Raw genomic sequence first — 17293 nt, forward strand, 5'->3', positions numbered from 1 at the left:
ACCCATGGCATGGGGGGAGGCTCCCGCTCTTCTCTTCTTCTTCATCTTCTTCTCTTCTTCTCTTCTTCATTTTCTTCTCCGGGCCGCTCCTCACCCATGCTGGTATGGAGGGAGGCTCCCGCTGTGTGACGGCGCTCCTCGTCTGACAGTTCTTAAATAACGGGGGGCGGGGCCACCCGGTGACCCCGCCCCCCTCTGACGCACGGGACATGACGGGACTTCCCTGTGGCATTCCCCGTGACGTCACAGGGAAGTCCCTTCAAGTCACCGTGCGTCAGAGGGGGGCAGGGTCACCGGGTGGCCCCGCCCCCGTTATTTAAGAACTGTCAGACGAGGAGCGCCGTCACACAGCGGGAGCCTCCCGCCATGCTAGCATGTGTGAGGAGCGGCCCCGAGAAGAAAATGAAGAAGAGAAGAAAAGAAGAAGAGAAGAAGATGAAGAAGAAGAGAAGAGCGGGAGCCTCCCCCCATGCCATGGGTGCGGAGCGGCCCGAGGAGAAGAAGATAGAAGATGCCGCGGAGGAGATGCTGGACGAGAACGCTGGAGGAAGAACCAGAAGAGCCAGAAGAACCAGAAGAACCAGAAGATGAAGGAAGATAGAAGAAAGAAGAAGTATTTAAATAAAGGAATTGTCAAAAACTGTCTCTTGTCATTTTTAACATTTTTGACAGTTTTTTAGTGAAATGGTAGGGGTACTTTTGTACCCCCTTACCATTTCACACAGGGGGGGGGCCGGGATCTGGGGGTCCCCTTGTTAAAGGGGGCTTCCAGATTCCGATAAGCCCCCCGCCCGCAGACCCCCACAACCACCGGCCAGGGTTGTGGGGATGAGGCCCTTGTCCTCATCAACATGGGGACAAGGTGTTTTGGGGGGCTACCCCAAAGCACCCTGCCAATGTTGAGGGCATGTGGCCTGGTATGGTTCAGGAGGGGGGGCCGCACTCTCGTCCCCCCCTCTTTTCCTGCGGCCTGCCAGGTTGCGTGCTCGGATAAGGGTCTGGTATGGATTTTTGGGGGGACCCCACGCCGTTTTTTTGGGGGTTTTTTTGGCACGGGGTTCCCCTTAAAATCCATACCAGACCTGAAGGGTCTGGTATGGAATTTAGGGGGAACCCCACGTCATTTTTTTTTTTAAATTTTGGCCGGGGTTCCCCTTAATATCCATACCAGACCTGAAGGGCCTGGTATGGAATTTAGGGGGACTCCCACGTCATTTTTTTTTTTTAATTTTGGTTCGGGGTTCCCCTTTGGGGAATTCCCATGCCGTTTTTATCAATGAACTTCTATGTGTATTGTCGGCAATGCAATAGCCGCGGGTAGTTTTAAATGAGTTTTTTCCTTCAAAATGTCATTTTGCTGTCAGACTGTTCTAAACACAGGAAACATGCGCCCCTTTACAGGCATACTATAGACACCCCCCAGGTACGAAATTTAAAGGGATATTACACTTTTATTGTTTGACTTTAAGCATTATTAAAATCACTGCTCCTGAAAAAACGACCGTTTTTAAAACTTTTTTTTGCATTGATCCATGTCCCCTGGGGCAGGACCTGGGTCCCCAAACACTTTTTATGACAATAACTTGCATATTAGCCTTTAAAATTAGCACTTTTGATTTCTCCCATAGACTTTTAAAGGGTGTTCCGCGGCATTCGAATTTGCCGCGTACACCCCAAATTGTTCGCTGTTCGGCGAACTTGCGAACAGCCAATGTTCGAGTCGAACATGAGTTCGACTCGAACTCGAAGCTCATCCCTACCTCCCAGTATTATATATGGTAAAAGGAAAAAAATTGGGCCACATAATATGATTCCATTTACATAAAAGCATTTTATTGAAATAAGTAAAATGGTCACTCACATTTGAGAAGGCATTAAAAGGCATGTAAGTAAAATCAAATATCGCAGTGACATCAGCAGAGCCCGTTCCAAAGATATTTTAATGCCTTCTCAAATGTGAGTGACCATTTTACTTATTTTTTTTTTCCTTTTAGCATATATAATACTGGGAGGATCCGTTCTTGATCTTTGGTCACTGTTCCCTTGGTGGATACCCATTGATGTTATACATTGTGACGGACCCCTGCCTGATTGGTCTACATCGGAAACCGTGTATGCTGATTTTCTTCCCCGGGTTTGTTACACCACAAGCTCTGTTGACTCAACAGGCGTATATTTTGGGTATAGTTGGGTTCAACTTGTCTGGTAAGCCTCTTTCCTTTTGGTGGTGGATTATCAACAGACAACTAGTTCACAGATTTATCTCGCAAGTCACTTTATATATTGGAGTCACTTTAGGGACTCTCATTCTAATATATATATGAACTGTTGGTTTATGTAAACATCATCATTATTGTTTGTATATTAGAGTAATATTGTATGTATTTTATCATGATTTATGCACATCAGTAATGGTTTGTTACTAGTTTGATCCCGTCAGGGAAATCTCACTTTCACCTTCACTTTTAGCGTTGCACTTTACCACTTTCCCATTTGTTCACATATTCACAGATTTCTGTTGTGCTGGCAGCTATTATTTATCACTTTAAGACAGCGCATTTGTTTTTCTTTTCTTTTTTCCACATACGATCATGTGCTTGTAGCCAAGGAAGTCCAAAGATGACAGCTAGGAAACAAAACGGAACATAGTACATTGAAACAGATGAATTCCTGGTGGCCAGAATCTGTAATCATCAGGATGGGTCTAGTTTTTTCTTGACTAACAAGTCCAGAACTAGGCAGAGACCCATCAGCCAAATGGACTTCAAGTTTCTATTTTTTATCATGGAGGGGTATACATATCCTTTTTTGCCAGAGAGGAGTCCAGGAAGCAGTTGCAGGCCCCTGAGTCAACGATCGCCAGGAGCCTGCCCTCCCCTTCTGCCACCTGTAGGGAGACAGGAAGGACAAGACAAGAGGGGGAAGATCCGGATAACTGAAAATTAATAGGGCTTCATTAATAAGACTTACTAGGTCTCACGGTGCAGTTGCGCAGGAAATGTCCCACTCCTCCAGAGTAAAGGCAAAGGTTGGCCTGCCGGCACCATTGCTTCTCTTCAGAGGTAAGGGAGGAACAGACTAGACCCAGTTGCGTAGGCTCCCATTCTGTAGCTGTGGTGGCAGATGGTACTGGTAGGGGAGCAGAGACCTACAGAAAGATTTTGGAATCGTTCTGATTGCCGTTCCCGCAAGCGTCTGTCCAGCTTAATGGCCAGCAGTATCAGATCCTCCAAAGTAGCTGGGGTCTCGACCCAGGCCAGTTCATCTTTAAGGGTTTCAGATAGACCTAGACGGTACTGGTTTTTAAGGGCTGCTTCATTCCAGCAGGTGTCAGCAGACCATCTGTGAAAATCGACAGTGTAGTCTTCTGCTGTGCATTCCCCTTGGGTCAAGGTATGCAGGGCAGACTCAGCAGTGGCTGTACACTGAGGATCGTTGTAAAAGTTGAGCCATTGCCTCAAAGAAAGTGTCCACAGAGTTGAGTACAGGATTATTTTGCTCAAGCAGGTTATGGGCCCAGGTCTGGGGTTCTTCTGATAGTAGAGAAATGATGAACCCAAACTTTACAGTCTCTACAGAGAAGGTTCTTGGCTGAAGGGCTAGGTACAGCATACAGGCATTTTTGGAGGCCCGGAATTTCTTCCAATCACCAGGGGCATTGGTACTCAAGGCTCAGGAGGAGGGACCATCACTGTAAGAGCCGCAGGGGCCACGTTCCTGTGCAGAGGAAGCTGATGCAGTGCTGGTAAATGGTGGACTGGAATCAGCAATAGCAGAAGAAACCATCAGATGCCCTTCAAATTGGAAATACAGTCATATGCAAAAGTTTAGGAACCCCTGACAATTTCCATGATTGTCATTTATAAAAATTTTGGTGTTTGGATCAGCAATTTTATTTTGATCTTTCAAATAACTGAAGGACACAGTAATATTTCAGTAGTGAAATGAGGTTTATTGGATTAACAGAAAATGCGCAATATGCATCAAAATGAAATTAGACAGGTGCATAAACTTGGGCACCACAACAGAAAAATCACATCAATATTTAGTAGAGCCTCCTTTAGCAGAAATAACAGCCTCTAGATGCTTCCTATAGTCTGTAATGAGTGTTTGGATTCTGGATGAATGTATTTTGGACCATTTCTCCTTGCAAAACATCTCCAGTTCAGTTAGCCGGTTTGTGCCGTTGCGCTCACATGTGCACATGCGCAGGAATGGTGCCCATCTCTACTACTGGCAAGATTGCCATTTCTTCCATGGCCATTTCCCTGACATGGATATTTGAAGATGGGGGTGGATTATCGAAGATGGGGGTGTAGGGAATGCCGGGTGCGGGAAAGAGTGACTGTGTCTTCTCCTAAGCCACCTTTACTCACCTCACCTCACCACCTCCACCTCTGTCACAGCTGGTGACAATACCCAGTACTTCCAGATATGGTGGACCATGTGACGATGCTCGGGTCTAGCAGCAATCGTATTGCCTGTACACTGTCACATAATCAGTGAGGGGGGAGTGCCAGATATAGGATCCGCCCTGGGTGCCAAATGCTTTAGGTATGCCCCTGCATGTACCAGATGAACAATTATGATCAAATTAGATGTCTCTCACCAGCCTGTGCGCCCATTTTTTAAAACATTTTTCGTAAAGTTCCACTTTAATACCAGAACAGGGAGGTAATCTGGATCATTCAGCTATCAACTTAGAATTTTTGTTTTGGATGCACACAGTCTTGATATAATGAATTAGTGATTATAGTACATTGACTGGCACACTTTGGTGAATGGCTTTTAAGTGATTTTATATGTTTGTTTAGTTTTGCTTAATTGTTTTGCCTAATTGGAGATATCACCATTGGGAGTTTTCCTCTAATTGGGCATCGTCAATTGTCAAAACAGTAAATCAATTTAGCCTACTGTTTTTTGGGAGTAAAATCACCTCTCCTACCTTCCTTCACTGCTGGCGGTGGGAACAAAATAGAATAAATTATAGAAAATTAAAGAAAGTACTGTATTTGTTTTCATAAATCTAAGAAAGAAATACGCTATAATGCTTCCAGCTAGAGAGGTCTGTCGAGACTTGTTTTAAAGAATGTTGACTGCTTTTAAAAAACATGTAAATAGTTATATGTCCATAGCATGGTCACAGATCTACTTAAAGTTGAAATTACCAGTGATGTGAGATGCCTAATCACATTCCTTTTTTACAGGAGCTAGGATATCCATTGGGCGATCCTGGAGGACACCCAGTTTCCTTTGATCTCCTAAAGGCAAAATTGACATGGATCATGATCAATGAACATAAGGTGGCTATTCTTCAGGACAAGCTGGCCTACTTCGAGAAAACATAGTATCCCTGGATGAAGTACCTTTCAGAATCCAGCTGATCTAGATGGAGAGACACCAGCACTCTGCATAAGAGAGTGTCAGCCTGGTACTTAGACATTTCTACCTTCTCCTTGTCTTTTCTCACCTCTCTCTTCTAAATTTTCCATATATTCTTTATTCTCCTCTTTGCATTCTCCCTTCTTATTTTTACAAGCTGGATTAACCACTTGCTTACTGTGCACTTATACCCCCTTCCTGACCAGGCCAGTTTCCAGCTTTCAGGACTCTCACACTTTGAATGCGTCATGCAACACTGTATCCGAATGAAAGTTTTAGAATTTTTTCATACAAATAGAGATTTCTCTTGGTGGTATTTAATCACCACTGCGTTTTTTTTTAAAACAAACAAAAAAAGGCCGAAAATTTTGAAAAAAAAAAAAAACAGTTTTCATTTTTCTCCTTCACTGATGGGTACTGATGAGGTGGCACTGATAGGCTGCACTGATGATGTGGCACTAATATGCACTGATAGGCAGCACTGATGGGCACTGTTAGGTGGCACTGATGGGCACTGATAAATCAGTACTGGTGGGCACTGATTAGCGGGCACTGATGGGCAGTGATAGGTGGCATGGAGAGGTGGCACTGGTTGGCACTTAGGGGACCGATGTCCCTCTAACAGAAGCCAGTTACCGGCTTTATTATTTTCTTCACGATGACAGCGTAAAGAGAAAAAATGCTGGTAACCTGCTTCTGTTTACTTCTGTGATCAGCTGTCATTGGCTGACAGCTGATCACGTGGTAAAGTGCCCACTGTGATTGGTCCTTTACCCTGCTCTGTAATCAGCCAAGTATGAAGGGGGCGCGCGGGTGGCACGAGAATGGGAGAACGTACATGGACACCCTCGCTGTAGCCGTCTTTCGACTATAGCACAGATGTCAAGTGGTTAACTTCCATGCAGGACCATTGTTGGTCCTGTGTGATCTAATTACTCACAGTCCATGTAAGCAAACATGTTTTAAGTTGAATACAGACTGCCCTGCACTTATTACTATTTCATATTTGTTCTTCTTATTCAGCAGCTCCCCTATTGGGGATGGCACATATGTTATTCAAGTATATTGTCTACTGTTAAGACTATATATCATGAATGGCCTCGCTATCTGACTAATAAATCGGTGGTCACACACAGGTTTGTGAGTCATTAGGCTGTTAAACCTTTCTTTTTTTTTTCTTGTATGAACCCAGTATTTTGTAATACGCTGGACCAAAGAATGTTTTTTTGTACTTTACTACATATTTATGTTGTTATTGAAATTCCAATAAAAACCATTGGAAAAGGAATTACCGGTGACTCATCACTTATCGAGCTGCTAAAAAACTATAAATAATTTAACTAGAAACATCATTCTTTTTGCTGTAAAGTTCATGTATAGCCAAAACCTTGTTTAAAGCTTTAGATAGAGTTGGAGGGATTAGAATCTCTGTCAAGTTTTCATTGCTGTCTGTGTCCCTGCTGGATAGATTCACCTTCTCCATTTGTCCCGGTGACCATTATCATTGGGACAGTAACAGTTTAGGATTGTGACAAAGGAACAAGGAACAAGAGGTGAGGGCCATCCTTCACTGGGGTTATCTGTTCCGGTGACAGCTCTGTAATAGTGGATTTCCTCTTGCTTTGAAGAGATTTCTTTTGCCTTCCTGTCATGACTTCAGGGCAGGAAGTGTAGGGGAATTTCTCTACAGGACACAGATAGCAAAAAAAAAAAAAAACATGTTGGGGTTTTAACCCCTTCGCTACTATAAAAAGGATGTGGCTATATATACACTTGAAAAGATAAAGAGGGGAATTCAATTAAGCATTACTAATGCTATTCTGGCAGTATGGACCCTTTAAATAGGTCTTTATTGAATTTAAAAATACTTGACGCCGCCAATTTAGGTAGCTTTACCGACACATGTGGCAGATTCAGGTAGTTTTTAACCTCTTCAGCCTCGGAAGATTTTACCCCCTTCCTGACCACATCTTGCAATTCGGCACTGCATTGCTTTAACTGACAATTGCGCGCCCGTGCGACGTTACACCATAACAAAATTGACTACCTTTTTTTCCCACAAATCGAGCACCACAGAGAGCTATTTTTTGCGCTATAAACAAAAAAAAGAGCGACAATTTTGAAAAAAAAGCAATATTTTTTACTTTTTGCTATAATATATATTCCCCAAAAATATATAAAATTTTTTTTTTTTTCCTCAGTTTAGGCCAATATGTATTCTTCTACATATTTTTGGTAACAAAATCTCAATAAGCATATACTGATTAGTTTGCGCAAAAGTTATAGCGTCTACAAATTAGGGATAGTTTTATGGCATTTTTATTATTAATTTTTTTTATATTAGTAATGGCGGTGACATTATGGCGGACACATCGGACACTTTTGACACTATTTTGGGACCAGTGACATTTATACAGCGATCAGTGCTATAAAAATGCACTGATTACTGTGTAAATGACACTGGCAGGGAAGGGTTTAAACACTAGGGGCGATCAAGGGGTTAAGTGTGTCCTAGTGCGTGATTCTAAGTGTGGGGGGGATGGGCTACCACTGACATGACATGACAGCGATCACTGCTCCCGATGACAGGGAGCAGTAGATCCCTTTCATGGCACTAGGCAGAATGGGGAAATGCCTTGTTTACATAGGCATCTCCCCTTTTCTACGGCTCACTGACACGATCACCGGGACACCGGCGGACATCGAGTCCGCGGGATCCGCGGGCACGGTCACGCTGTATGCCCCGCCAATTAAAGGGGACGTACAGGTACGCCCATTTGCCCACCGCTGCCATTGTGCCGATGTATATCGGCGTGCAGCAGTCGGAAAGTGGTTAAAGCGGTTCTTCAGTCACCTGCCGAAAAATTATAAGTAAACAGCTACAAAAACTTTAGCTGCTGACTTTTAATAAACAGACACTCACACTAAAAACAGGCACTCACTCTAAACAGACACTCATCTGTCCCAGTACACAGTGCTATCCTTACCCAATTTTTTTTTACTGGTCTCTGGTCCTCAGGCATGTTAAAAACTTTGTGCCTAATGCCCCGTACACACGGTCGGACTTTGTTCGGACATTCCGACAACAAAATCCTAGGATTTTTTCTGACGGATGTTGGCTCAAACTTGTCTTGCATACACACGGTCACACAAAGTTGTCGGAAAATCCGATCGTTTTAAACGCGGTGACGTAAAACATGTACGTCGGGACTATAAACGGGGCAGTGGCCAATAGCTTTCATCTCTTTATTTATTCTGAGCATGCGTGGCACTTTGTCCATCGGATTTGTGTACACACGATCGGAATTTCCGACAACGGATTTTGTTGTCGGAAAATTTTATCTCCTGCTCTCCAACTTTGTGTGTCGGAAAATCCGATGGAAAATGTCCGATGGAGCCCACACACGGTCGGAATTTCCGACAACACGCTCCGATCGGACATTTTCCATCGGAAAATCCGACCGTGTGTACGGGGCATTAGAGTAAACAATTGTTAATGCCTAAGCACAGTTTTACAACTTGGACATGTATTAGTAAAACTGTACATATCATCACAACTACTGTGTGCATCCAGGTGGATTATACCACATTTTTTCAGGAAAAACTGGGCTTTCATTTGGTGGTAAATGGTAATGGATATCTCCTGATTTTTGTTATTATCAAAGGAGAACTGGCCCAAAATAGTAAATCAAGATAATTTTTTAAGCTTTAGCTGTATATTTCTTGTTACTACTATAACCTACCACCAAAGAACAACCCAAAATAAATGTTCCTGCTCCGAACGATCACAGCATTACCACATGTGTTAGTTGTTGTATGTACTGTAGTAAAGACCAGAAACAATAGTTCACATTTTGCTTTTTTCTATCCTACCTAAAATACACTGAAACTGACACTGCTTTTTTTTTTTTTTTTTTTTTAATCCTGACCAAAATATACTGACCATGACTTTTGGCCCTGACCTTGACCTTTAACCCTTACTTGACCAAAACACTAACCCTGGCACTGACCTTGATCAAACCTTGATCTAGGTATTTATTCTTTATTTTTCATTTTATTGATTTATTTATTTTTACACACACTTGTTTAGTTTTCTCCCTGCAAGGAGAGAGAGATACAATGTATATTTCCTCTCCATTCACAGAGAGAGAAACACAGGAGCAAGCTTCACAGTGACTGATCACTATTATGGCCAATCAAAGGCTATCACAGCAATCAGATGACCCGTAACCGGGCATTCCGGGTCCTAATCATTAGTAGGGGACTGGGGGCTCCTGGTGAGATCCCAGTCTCTGTGCTGGAAGCGTGCTGTGCGGCATGCTCCCAGTAAAAAGGCAGATATGCATATATGTGGCCCCACGAAAAAAACAAACAGTCCATATATGCATACTGTCAGCGCTTAGGGGCTAACTTTGGGTAGCCATCTGTGACTGCTTGCAGATTCACAGCCAGCTGTTCACTGCACATGTGTGAGCTGTGCATGTGCAGTCTTCTGGGACCTGTGATGTGTCTCCCTTCTCAGAGCTCAGGCTGATCAGCTGTCGGTTAATTGCTAGTACTCATCATACCACAGTGAGTCACCTGGTGATCATACCCTGCTCATTAACAAGCCCTACTGGCTGTTTAAGCTGCCTGGACTAGATCTCCTGTGCCTTCGCCTTGGTCAACATATCTAGAGACTCTCTGCTGTGTTCCTGTTGCCTGACTGAAGTCCCTTCTGGTTTCTGATCCTATCTGCTGCTCTGACTACTCTGATCTCTGGCTCCCTGATTTCCTGGCTTGTTCTGACTACCCACTCTGGCTAGCGAACCCTGGCTATGTTTTGACTACGTTTACTATTTGTACCATTTTTACCATTATATTAAATGTTGTGATTTTTACTGCATTTTCTGTCTCCATCTGATTCATGGTTCCTGACAGTAGGCGAAGGCCATGAATTGAGAAGATGCAGGCAATCCACTTGCTGGAAAAAATTTTTCCAGGTTGGATGAGTAGGATCACCACATGGATCAGTTTGCCATAGCGTTACGAACACTTCTTATTCGCACTGCTCACCTGGACCCTCCCACTTTGGCTGCTCCAGTACAACCTGTGTTGCGGGCCGTCCCTGTTGCTGCTCCGGTCTCTGTGCAGGCACCCGCCTCAAGTATTACCTCTATAAGGGGTATGTCTGGTTCCGCTACGCTTCCCCAACGATTCGGGGGCAATCCAGTTCAATGCAGAGGGTTTCTCAACCAGATTTAGATATACTTTGAAATGCTGCCCCAGGCGTTTCCCACAGACAGAAACAAAGTAGGCTCTGTGATATCTTTGCTTTCTGAGAGAGCCTTGGCCTGGGCAAACCCTCTATGGGAGATGCAAAAACCCGTTGTCTTGAGTTACCCAGAGTTTGTGGCTTCCTTTAAAAGGATATTTGTCATTCCTGCATGCTCCACTTCTGCTGCCAAGAGCCTCATATCTAGAAAACAGAGTACGAGAAATGTTGCTGATTACGCCATTGAATTGTGTACTCTATCAGCAGAGGTTGCTTGGAACAATGAGGCCCTTGTGGCTGCTTTTTCTCATGGTCTCTCGTATAACATCAAAGATGAGATAGCAGCCCGAGACATACCCACTGAACTGGAGAAGTTGATCATGTTTGCCATTCTCATTGACTCCAGACTCTGAAAGAGACCTTCCTTTAAGGAGCGCTTGCAGAAGCCTCCTGTACATTTGGCTCTGAGCTTTGTAGTCCCACCCTTGCCTCCCTCACCTCCCACACCTCCTGGTACCGGGTCTGCCAGTGAGGTAGAACCCACGCAGTTGGGCTTCACACGTCTTTCTGCAGATGAGAGGGCCTTTAGAAAGAGGTAGAGATTATGCCTTTATTGTGGCCAGGCAGGTCACTTTTTGAAGTCTTGTCCTACCCGTCTGGGGAGACGCTTGCACCTGAGGTCCTGTAGGGGACAGACCTTAGGTGCAGAGATTCTGTCAGCTCTACAGGGGTAGGCTCAGAGGTGGTTGACACCATGCCACCTTCAGTCAGGAATGGTTGTATGCGACAATGGAACCAACCCTCTCTCAGCCCTCTGACAGGGACATTTGACCCATGTTCCATGTTTGGCACACGTCCTGAATTTGGTGGTGCAGCAGTTCTTGAGCAGGTACCCAGGCTTACAGGATCTCCTGAGGCAGGCCAGAAAAGTCTGTGGTCATTTTCCGCCAGTCATACAATGCCAGTGCTCAACTGGCTGACATTCAAAGGGGATGCAACCTGCCCACCAACCGCCTCATTTGTGACATGCCCACCAGGTGGAACTCAATGTTGGCAATGCTGCAGCAGCTGCACACACAGCAGAGGGCCATCAATGAGTACCTGTGCGAGTATGGCACCAGGACAGGGTCAGGGGAGCTTGGCTTCTTGCGCCACACCATTGGCTACTGATCAAGGATGCATGCACTGTCCTGTCACCATTTGATGAGGCCACAGGGATGGTGAGCAGCAACAATGCATGCATCAGTGACACTGTCCCTCTAGTCTTCCTGTTGGAGCACACGCTTTGTGGAATCATGGACAGGGCACTTGAGGCAGAACAGCGGGAGGAAGAGGAGAACTTCCTTACATCTCAAGGCTCCCTTTATCCAGATAGCTTTCCTGCGGGCCCGCCAAACACACAGGAAGAAGAGGAGGAGGATTGTGTCAGCAAGGATGTAGAAGATAACACTCAGCAGAAATCTTCAAGGGATGGTTTTCAGTCCCCAGAAACCCAAGCAGTTGTACATGGCTGGGAGGAGGTAGTTATGGATCATGTGATCCTTAGTGACCCAGAGGACTCAGAATCGAATGCCTCTGCAAACTTACGCTGCATGGCCTCCCTGATTCTTCAAAGCCTGCGAAAGGACCCTAGGATTCGTGGTATCAAGGAGAGGGATCATTACTGGCTGGCAACCCATCTTGATCCACGTTACAAGGGTAAGGTTGCAGAACTCATCCTGCCTTTGCAGAGGGAGCAGAGAATGAAACATCTTCAGGAGGCCTTGAACAAAGGTTTGTGAAACATATTTCCAGACCCTGGAAGGTTACAATTTCCTGGTGCTGGACAATGTGTTGCTGAGGCTTTGTTCAGTCAGAGGAAGAGCAGTGGAGAAGCTGATCGATTCCTATAATCAATTTTTCAGTCCTCAGCGCCAAGGTCTGAATGGTTCAAGCAACCATCGCCAGCTTCTGCATTACATGGTGCAGGAATATCTAGGGGCAAGAGCAGACTTGGAGATATTTCCAACAGAGCATCCACTGGGTTACCGGTTCTTGGGGATGGACCACTGGCCAGAACTTGCTCAATATGCAATTGAGCTACTGGCCTGTCCTGCATCCAGCGTGCTTTCTGAATGCACATTCAGCGCTGCTGGAGGGTTTGTAATGGATCAAAGAGTGCGCCTGTCCACAGACTCGGTTGATAGGCTCACATTCATAAAAATTAATCAATCTTGGATCAGCAGCTATCAAGCACCTGATGCAGTTGTAACTGATTGAATTTGCTATGGATGTGGGATCCCTTGAAGACTGCCTATGCTGACTATCCTATTCCTCCTCAATCTTGATCATGCTAGCTTCCAACAATATTTTGGTTTAGGGCACCACCACCACTACCCAAGGCTCAATTTTTCTGCCCCTGTTTAACAGGGGCATGTAATTACAATTTTTGATCTAATATTTCACAGCAGGGCCCATTCCTGTGCCCAACAAGAGTATCTGTGAGGGGTTACAGTGTTGTGGCACCATCACCCAAGGCCCATTTTTTCTGCCCCTGTTTAACAGGGGCATGTAATTTCAATTTTTGCTATAATATTTCAATGCAGGGCCCGTTCCTGCGCCCAACAAGAGTATTTGTGAGGGGTTACAGTGTTGTGGCTCCACCACCACCACCCAAGGCCCAATTTTTCTGCCCCTGTTTAACAGGGGCATGTAATTACAATTTTTGATATAATATTTCACAGCAGGGCCCATTCCTGCGCCCAACAAGAGTATCTGTGAGGGGTTACAGTGTTGTGGCACCACCACCCAAGGCCCAATTTTTCTGCCCCTGTATAACAGGGGCATGTAATTACAATTCTTGATATAATATTTCACAACAGGGCCCATTCCTGCTCCCAGCAAGAGTAACTGTGAGGGCTTACAGTGTTGTGGTACCACCACCACCACCAAAGGCCCAATTTGTTTGCCCCTGTTTAACTGGGGCATGTAATTACAATTCTTGATATCATATTTCACAGCAAGGCCCATTCCTGCACCCACCAAGAGTAATTGTGAGAGCTTACAGTGTTCTGGTACCACCACCACCAAAGGCCCAATTGTTTTGCCCCTGTTTAACAGGGGCATGTAATTACAATTTTTGATATAGTATTTTACAACAGGGCCCGTTCCTGCACCCACCAAGAGTAACTGTGAGGGCTCTCAGTGTTCTGGTACCATCAACACCTAAGGCCCAATTTTCTTCAGAGTATAGATTGCAGGCCGTATGGTATATATACTGCTGTTCAGAGTATATAGTGCCTGAGGGCCTGGAGGACCCCCACGCCATTTTTTTTTAAATTCGGGTGCGGGGTTCCCCTTAATATCCATACTAGACCTAAAGGGCCTAGTAATGCTGTTTTTTTCAATGATTTTCATCTATATTGCCGGGACCCGACAGTACATTACAGCTGTGAGTAGTTTTGAATAACATTTTTTCCTTTAGAAATGTCATTTTGCTGTGGTATTGTTCTAAACACAGGAAAAATGTACTACTTTACAGACACACTAAGGACACCCCCCAGGCACGATATTTAAAGGAATATTTCATTTTTATTTATTTTTTTTTTTTTATATTCTTTATTTTTCAAGATTTTACCATACATACAAAAAAAAGGACAGAAGGAAAACACCTTTTGCCCCCGACAACAAAGTAGGGAAAACAATTTACATATTTATTACAGTACTATACTCTCTTCGCCCCTTTATCCTCCCCTACTAGATCCTGCCTTCCCTCCCCTCCCTCCCAAGACCACTCTTCCCCCCGTCTCTACAACCTTTTCACCTCGCTATACTCTTTTGTTAGTTTAAACATTGACCACTTTTCCCACCTCTTGATAAATCCCTCTCTTCCTCCTTCTTCACAGTATCTAAGTCCTTCCATACTATATATCTCATCTATTTTATCTAACCATTCTCTTATTTTTGGACTGTTCACTTTCTTCCATTTTTCTGGGATCAGGCTTTTTGCAGCATTAATCAAATGTATCAACATTGAATTTCTGTATTCTTTTATTGGGATGTCTACCCCATGGAATAGATATATCCAGGGGTCCTCGGGCAACTCTATGCTAGTGATCTCCTTGATATATCTTAGTATTTCCTTCCAATATGTTCTGATCTTAGGGCAACTCCACCAAATATGGGCCATAGTCCCTGTTTGTTTACATCCCCTCCAGCATTACATTGTTTGCCCCGTTTGGTATTTCCCTACTATGTCCGGGGTTCTATACCACCTAGTTATACACTTATAATTTATTTCTGCCACTCTTATGTTAACTGATGATTTATGTACCAGTCTCATAATTTTCCCTACCTCTTGGTTCATCCCTCGTTGTCCTATTTCCCTCCCAATTTTTTATATATGTTGGAACTTCCAGGTCTTTTCCTTCCGCAAGAATTTTATATATCCCAGAGACACCCCCCGCGCTGTTTCCGTGTCGCATAATCGATCCAAAGCTGTCAGGTCTTCCCCTTCTCTCACCGGGTGTGGTATTACTGCTACAAAGTGCTTGAACTGGAAGTACCGCCATTCATTCTTTTCAAACATATCTTTTTTCATTTTTAATTCTTGCATTGAGCAGATTTTCCCCCTATGTGTTATGTGTCGCAATTGTGCATTATCTTTTTTAATCCAATTTCCCCCTATCGAGCTTTTCCCTGATACAAAATAGTTATTTTCTTTTAATGCCATTAGTGGAGAGTTATATTCCCATTTATTTTGTTTGTGCAACGAATCCCAAACCCTCATTACATTCTTTGTCAATATATGTGTATTTACCCCTAGTGCTCTGTATTGTGGTGGTGTCCAAGTATTTCTCCCTAGTAGTGTGCCCGCCATTATGTGTTCTATTTTTACCCATCTTTTTCTCACTCTTCAATTTAGCCCATTCTACCATACGTGTTAATAGGACCGCCTCGTAGTACTTTTTAAAGTCTGGTACACTTAATCCACCCTGGGCTTTCCCTTTCTGTAAAATTGCTAGGGCTATTCTGGGTTTCTTGTTTTGCCAGATTAATTTTGTTATTAAAGTTTTTATAACTCTGAAATACGCTGGGGGTATATATATATGGGAAACATCTGAAACTTATATAATATTTTGGGTAAAATTATCATCTTTAGGGCACTAATCTGACCGATCCAGGACAAGGGTCGTGCTGCTATTCTCCTTATTTCTGTTTTTAATTCCTCCAACAATGGTATGTGGTTTGCCTGGTAAATTTTCCCCAGGGATGCTGTTAGTTTTTTCTTTCAATAATTTTTATTGGTTTAATATTCACAAAGTACGTTCCAGGGAAAGAACAAAAAACAAAAGAAAAACAGGAGGCAAAACGGAACGTCTGGTACATGTGACTTAAGGAGTACATACAGTATATTGGCCAACATGGCCAAACATAGCATGCGATAACATATGGCTTACTCATAGGGTAACAGCCTAGATCACATATATGTAAATGAAAAAAAAAAAAAGGAACGTTATGACGCCAAACAACTCCAACTTCTACATGTTCCCCTATCGGAGATAAAAGCTTAGTAGCGGGTCAAAGGTGAGTATGAGGTAGCTGTTCCCCAAAATTTAGTAAGTAATGGAGAGGAGGGCGAGGGGGAGAACCCCCAGCCACCCCTAAAGGGATCATGCTGTGGGTGGGGGGACCCCCCCTCGAATCCTTCAATATTTGACCCTGGACTTCACTCAGGAAAGCAAAGCTCAAGTAAGTGTTGTGTGGAGATGTTAGAGTCACAGAACAGAAAAAGAAAAAAAAGAAAAAAAAAAAATTAATTAACAATATAACCGTAACTGAAACTCGGTTGCTAGGAACGGGAGAGGAAGCGAGCTCAGGTAGCTTGAGGAGTAATGCCGCGTACACATGGTCGGACTTTACGGCAGACTTTGCCCGGCGGACTTTTCAACGGACTTTGCGATGGACTTTCTGAATGAACGGACTTGCCTACACACAATCCACCAAAGTTCATCAAATTCGTATGTGATGATGTACGACGGACTAAAACAAAGTTCATAGCCAGTAGCCAATAGCTGCCCTAGCGTGGCTTTTTGTCCGTTGAACTAGCATACAGACGAGCGGACTTTTCGACCGGACTCGATTTCGACGGAATTATTTAAAACATGTTTCAAATCTAAGTCCATCCAACTTTTGAGAAAACAAAGTCCGCTGGAGCCCACACACGATCGAATTGTCCGACGAAATCCCATCCGCCGGGCAAAGTCTGCCATAAAGTCCGCTCGTGTGTAAGCGGCATTAGATTTGAAACATGTTTTAAATCAATCCGTCAAAATCGAGTCCGGTCGAAAAGTCAGCTCATCTGTATGCTAGTTCGACGGACAAAAAGCCACGCTAGGGCAGCTATTGGCTACTGGCTATGAACTTACTTGTTTTAGTCTGGTCGTACGTCATCACGTACGAATTTGACGGACTTTGGTGGATTGTGTGTAGGCAAGTCCGTTCATTCAGAAAGTCCATCGTAAAGTCCGTCGAAAAGTCCGCCGGGCAAAGTCTGCCGTAAAGTCCGACCGTGTGTACCGTAAAGTCCGTCCAACTTTTGAGAAAACAAAGTCCGCTGGAGCCCACACACGATCGAATTGTCCGACGAAATCCCGTCCGCGGGCAAAGTCTGCCGTA

The sequence above is a fragment of the Aquarana catesbeiana genome, linkage group LG06 (assembly GCF_042186555.1).
Source record: "Aquarana catesbeiana isolate 2022-GZ linkage group LG06, ASM4218655v1, whole genome shotgun sequence".
In the NCBI taxonomy this organism is placed as follows: domain Eukaryota; kingdom Metazoa; phylum Chordata; class Amphibia; order Anura; family Ranidae; genus Aquarana; species Aquarana catesbeiana.